At 60.8% G+C, this 5768-nt stretch overlaps 1 pseudogene; it reads left to right on the top strand.

Moving 5' to 3' along the window:
* Positions 1 to 3713: 3713 nt before the first annotated feature.
* On the top strand, positions 3714 to 4802 carry LOC146821205 (18S ribosomal RNA; annotated as a pseudogene).
* The last annotated feature ends 966 nt before the right edge of the window (positions 4803 to 5768 follow it).

Here is a 5768-nt window from a genome sequence, read left to right as displayed (position 1 = left end):
GCACTTGCTCTGTGCCATGGGTGAGGTGGTATGTCTTCCATCACAATCGGTGCTGGTGGTTCAGGTGGGCCAACCGCTTGACACAGGGAGCAGGACCGAACTGTCTGCTTCATGACGCTGTCCAGGTCGGGAAACCACACTTTGCACCGCAAACATGGCTCGGTCTTGACGATTCCTTGGTGGGCGATGTGAGCCAAATCCACCACCCGTAGCTGCACGGCTTTGAGGATTACCATGTGGGCCCTTCTCATCAGGCATCCTTCCGGAGAAACGGCCAGCTCCGTGCGGACATTATGCAGGGCTTTTAGTGCCGTCTATGCATCTTCAGTTCTGCATGTCAACCTTTCCAGTAGCAGGTGCCATCTTCCTGATGCCACTGCCAAGATCGCCATTTGCCAACATTTATCCTCTTTGGTTGCTCCCACGATGTCATCCAGCGAGATGGGGTGAGACCGTTCTACCACCATCCTGACATACTCTTCGACCTCGTCCGCTTCGTCTTCCTCCTCTCTGGTCACCAGTCTCGCGTGCCTGAACAGGAAATCAGCTGGATTGTGTGTCCCCGGGCGATAGACCACGTTGAACTGGTACTCCTGTAACTGTCGGGTCCATTTCTCCCCGATCTCCCCGGCCTGGCTGGGTTGAGAAGCAGAGACCGGCCCCGGGGCCTGGGTTTCGGTCAGGGCCTGGGGTGTGGGATCCCCCATCCTGGGGCGGGCAGATGGGCGTCCTTTCGGTCCCGGCCATCTGGTCGCACATTTTCCCCCTCGGCCATCTGGTTGCACGCAATGCTTTCCAATGGGGCGACCAGCTGGCTGGGCTGCCCTTGAAGGCCCGATGGGGGATCATTTGCCTCCCCGATCCCAGCCAGGGCTCCAGGAGGTTGGGCTCCATGGGTCCTGGGCAGTCCACCACCGGCCGTCCGGGTCCGAGCGCTCCGGTGGTCCTTCCCGTGCCTGAGGCCCAGCCGGGGTCCCCGAGCACCCCCGGGAAGCAGAGCCCCCTAGCCCTGCAGGGGCAGGCGGGAGCCCTACCGCGAAGGCTTGGCTTGGGGGGGGCGGCGTCCTTTTTCGGTCCCAGCCATCTGGTCGCACCTTTCTCCTCGGCCATCTGGTCGCACGCCATGCTTTCCAATGGGGCGACCAGATGGCCGGGCTGCCCTGGAAGTCCCAATGGGAGCTCATTTACCTCCCCGATCCCAGCCAGGGCTCCAGGAGGTCGGGCTTCTCCGCGCCCTGGGTCCCCTCCGTTATCGGCGCGCATGAGTTACCAGAAAGAGGAGTAGCTTTCCTCCGAATTACTAGGGGCTGGTTATGCCAGAACACCCCTGGCGGTTCTCAGCCGGGGACCAGAGGGGCTGGGTCCGGACAGCACCTCGCCACCGTCCGGAGCTCCCTCCTCTGGCCCGCCGCGTGGCTAAGTGCCCGGGAAGGGCTCCATAGGGCCCCGGCTGGTCCTTCCTTGGGCGTCCGTTCCCGAAAGCGCCTGGGGGCTCCCCGTGCCTGAGGCCCAGCTGGCGTCTCCAAGCACCCTGGACGCGGAGCCCCCGAGCCCTGCAAGCGCAGGCGGGAGCCCAGCCGGCAAAGGCTCAGGGTAGGCAGATGGGAGTCCTTTCGGTACCGGCCATCTGGTCGCACGCAATGCTTTCCAATGGGTCGACCAGATGGCTGGGCTTCCCTGGAAGTCCCGATGAGGGCTCATTTGCCTACCCGATCCCAGCCAGGGCTCCTGGAGGTCGGACGCGTCCGCGCCCAGGGTCCCCTGAGTCTCACGGTGCGCACGGGTTACCAGAAAGGGGGGTAGCTTTCCTCCGGATTGCTAGGGACAGGGTACTCCGGAACCCCTCTTGGCCTAGTGGTCCTCAGCCGGCAGTTGGACGGGCCAGGACACAGCCCCAGCCCGGGGTCCGTCCCCAGGCTTGCCGCGTGGCAGGCTGCCGCGGATAGGGTCCTGTGGGCAGGAGGAGCCTCCCTCTGCTTGGCTGGGTTCAGGGGCTCCCAGGGGCCCCGGGGAGGGCGGCCTTCCAACCCCGGGCTCTGTCCTTGGCCCTGTTGCGTGGCAGGGTGCCCTGGATGGTGTCTGGCGGGCCCGGGGAGGCTTCCCCTGCGTCTCCGGACCTGGGAGCCCCGGCTGGGTCCAGAGGGCCCTTCGGGCCCCGGGTCGGGTGCTCTGCCCCTGGGCCCTGTCCCCCGGTCTGCTGCTTTGCAAAAGGCCCGGGACGGGGTTCCGTTGTGCCCGGGGAGCCTCCCCTTGCTTGGCTGGGTTCAGGAGCTCCAGCCCCGGGGAGGGCGGCCTCCCCACCCCGGGCTCTGTCCTCGGGTTAGGTGCTCTGCCCCTGGGCCCCGTCCCCCGGCCTGCCACTCCACCAAGGGCCCAGGATAGGGGTCCGTCGGTCCCGTGAAGGCCTCCCCTGCTTGTCAAGGTGTCCGCGGGTCCCGGGTCGGAGGGCCTGTCGGGTCCCTCTCGCAGCCTCCATGGCTGGGGCCCTGGGCCTCCGGTCCCCCATGCCCTGGCGTTCGCTCACTCTTTCGTTGGGGCACAGAGCAACCAGATGCTTTCCCTTTCGAGCCCGGCCATCTGGTCGCACCTCTCCCCTCGGCCATCTGGTCGCACCTATCTCCTCGGCCATCTGGTCGCACACAATTATTTCCTACGGGGCGACCAGATGGCCGGGCTTCCCTGAAAGTCCCGATGAGGGCTCATTTGCCTCCCCGATCCCAGCGAGGGATCCAGGAGGTCGGGCACATTTGCGCCTTAGGTCCCCTCTGTCACCTCGTGTGCACGGATTATAAGAAAGGGGGGTAATCTTCCTCCGGATCAGGGTCAGACCTCCGTGAGGTACGGCGATTCCGAGACAGGGGAAGGCAGAACCCGGGCATGCCCGCGGGGGCCCGGGTATGTACCTGCCTCTCAGCCCCTTCTCGATGAGCCTTTTCCTCCGAGCCTGCTCAGTCAGACCTCCGTGAGGTCTGGCGATTCCGTGACCGGGGAAGGCAGGGGCCCGGGTCTGTGCCTGCCGCTCAGCCCCTTCCCGATGGGCTTTAACTCTGAGCTTGCTTGCCCTGGGAGCAGGCGGGGATGTGAAGCTGGCATCCCCTGTGCAGGGCGGCCAGCAAGGGGCAGCCCCGGCCATATTCCGATCGATTTGGCACTCTCTGTCCGTTTAGGGATGGACTGCTTGGCCAGCCTTGGCTGTTGTTTCAAGCAAAGAGCTTCCACCCCGCATGGACCGTCCGACTCGAGGGCCTGCCGCCTTGCGGGAGGCTCTTCACCCTACCCAGCAGAGCGAAGGCCGAGTGGCCCCGGCAGCTCGTGCCCCCCAGTGGTCCGACCCGAGCGGAAGGGGTCGGGTGGCGCCAGGCCCTCGGATGCTGCCGCCCGGCAGGTCCGTTGGCCCCGCGTGCCACGCCGTCACCCCTCCCCGCCCAGCACATTTCCACAAATGCAAAAACAACAGTTGATGTATTTTGCAGCACATTTCCAAAGCAATTCCGAGGGGAGACGCAGCCGCCAGGCCCTGGCACCCCTGCGTCTCGCTCAGGCTGAGCCTCGGCCCGCCTCTCCCTCCCGGGGGAGACGGCTGGGCCCGCCGGTGCCCATGCGACTGCTCCTCCCGCCCAGCAGGCTCCCGAGTGGGAGGGGTGCGCGGAGGTTGCCGGTCAGGGAGAAGGGCACGCGGCCCCCGAACCCACCCCGTCAGCAGGTGCAGCTACCTGGTTGATCCTGCCAGTAGCATATTCTTGTCTCAAAGATTAAGCTATGCACGTGTAAGTACACACGGCCGGTACAGTGAAACTGCGAATGGCTCATTAAATCAGTTACATGGATAACTGTGGTAATTCTAGAGCTAATACGGGCCAACGAGCGCTGACCTCCCGGGATGCGTGAATTTATCAGACCAAGACCAATCCGGGCTCGCCCGGCCACTTTGGTGACTCTAGATAACCTCGGGCCGATCGCACGTCCCCGTGACGGCGACGATACATTCGGATTTCTGCCCTTTCAACTTTCAATGGTACTTTCTGGGCCTACCATGGTGACCACGGGTAACGGGGAATCAGGGTTCGATTCCGGAGAGGGAGCCTGAGAAACGGCAAGCACATCCAAGGAAGGCAGCAGGTGCGCAAATTACTCACTCCCGACTCGGGCAGGTAGTGACGTAAAATAACAATACAGGACTCTTTCGAGGCCCTGGAATTGGAATGAGTACACTTTAAATCCTTTAACGAGGATCCATTGGAGGGCAAGTCTGGTGCCAGCATCCAGGGTAATTCCAGCTCCAATAGCGTATATTAAAGTTGCTGCAGTTAAAAAGCTTGTAGTTGGATCTTGGGATCGAGCTGGCGGTCCGCCGTGAGGCGAGCTACCGCCTGTCCCAGCCCCTGCCTCTCGGCGCCCCCTTGATGCTCTTGACTGAGTGTCCTGGGGGTCGGAAGCGTTTACTTTGAAAAAATGAGAGTGTTCAAAGCAGGCCGGTCGCCAGAATACTTCAGCTAGGAATAATGGAATAGGACTCCGGTTCTATTTTGTTGGTTTTCGGAACTAGGGCCATGATTAAGAGGGACAGCCAGGGACATTCATATTGTGTCACTAGAGGTGATATTCTTGGACCGGCGCAAGATGAACCAAAGCAAAAGCATTTGCCAAGAATATTTTTATTAATCAAGAGCGAAAGTCGGAGGTTCGAAGACAATCAGATTCCGTCGTAGTTCCGACCATAAACGATGCCGAATAGCGATCCGGCGGCGTTATTCCCATGACCCGCCAAGCAGCTTCCGGGAAACCAAAGTCTTTGGGTTCCGGGGGGAGTATGGTTGCAAAGCTGAACCTTAAAGGAATTGACGGAAGGGCACCACCAAGAGTGGAGCCTGCTGCTTAATTTGACTCAACACGGGAAACCTCACCCGGCCCGGACACGGAAAGGATTGACAGATTGATAGCTCTTTCACAATTCTGGGGCCTATGCATCAACCAAACGAATACCGATTCCTTAATAGCGAAAATTAAGGAATCGCCATTAAGGAATCGGTAAATGGCATGCATCAACAAATTCGGTAAAATTTAGCGATTCCTTAAAAATCGCTAAATTTTCCGATTCCTACATAGCGGGGCACGCAAACTCTCCCTAGCAAATAGCGAGTTCGGTAATACCGAATTAGCTAATAGCGAGTTCGGTAATACCGAGTTAGCTATGACCGAATCGGTATTAGCGAAATCGCAATTTGCCGCGTCGCTCCGGGAACGTGCAGATGACATCACCAACCAGGAAATACTGCTGCCCCACCCACATTGCCTCGACAGAGGAGCAGACAGGAGCTGGGAAGGAGGACTGCCTGTGCAGAGTGAGGCCACACCGACTCTGCAAATCCAAAGCCACAAACATCATGGCGCAGGAAGTGCCATCCAGCGCAGAGTCTGCACGCAAACGAAAGCGTAAATTTTCAGACAGGGAGCTCGAGTACCTAATCGAGGGAGTCTCCAGCAAACACGACCGCCTCTTTGGCAAGCTGTCCCTCAAGGTGCCTGAGCAGGAGAAGCGGCGCATATGGCTGCGCATCCGTGAGAGGGTGAATGCTGTTGGCGTCACGACCCGCAGCATCGACGACCTCAAAAAAAGGTGGTACGACCTGCGGAAGCGTGCCAAAGAGAGGATTGCGGAGAGGCTCCGGGAGGCGAGCAGGACTGGAGGCGGAGCATCCACAGCACCAGCCAACACAGCCCTGGAGGACCTTGTGGAAGGGACGATAGAGCGGGAAGCCGTCGTGGGG

Source organism: Triturus cristatus, chromosome 6, assembly GCF_964204655.1.
Source record: "Triturus cristatus chromosome 6, aTriCri1.1, whole genome shotgun sequence".
Lineage (NCBI taxonomy): Eukaryota > Metazoa > Chordata > Amphibia > Caudata > Salamandridae > Triturus > Triturus cristatus.
This window is presented reverse-complemented; position numbering and strand designations above follow the sequence as displayed.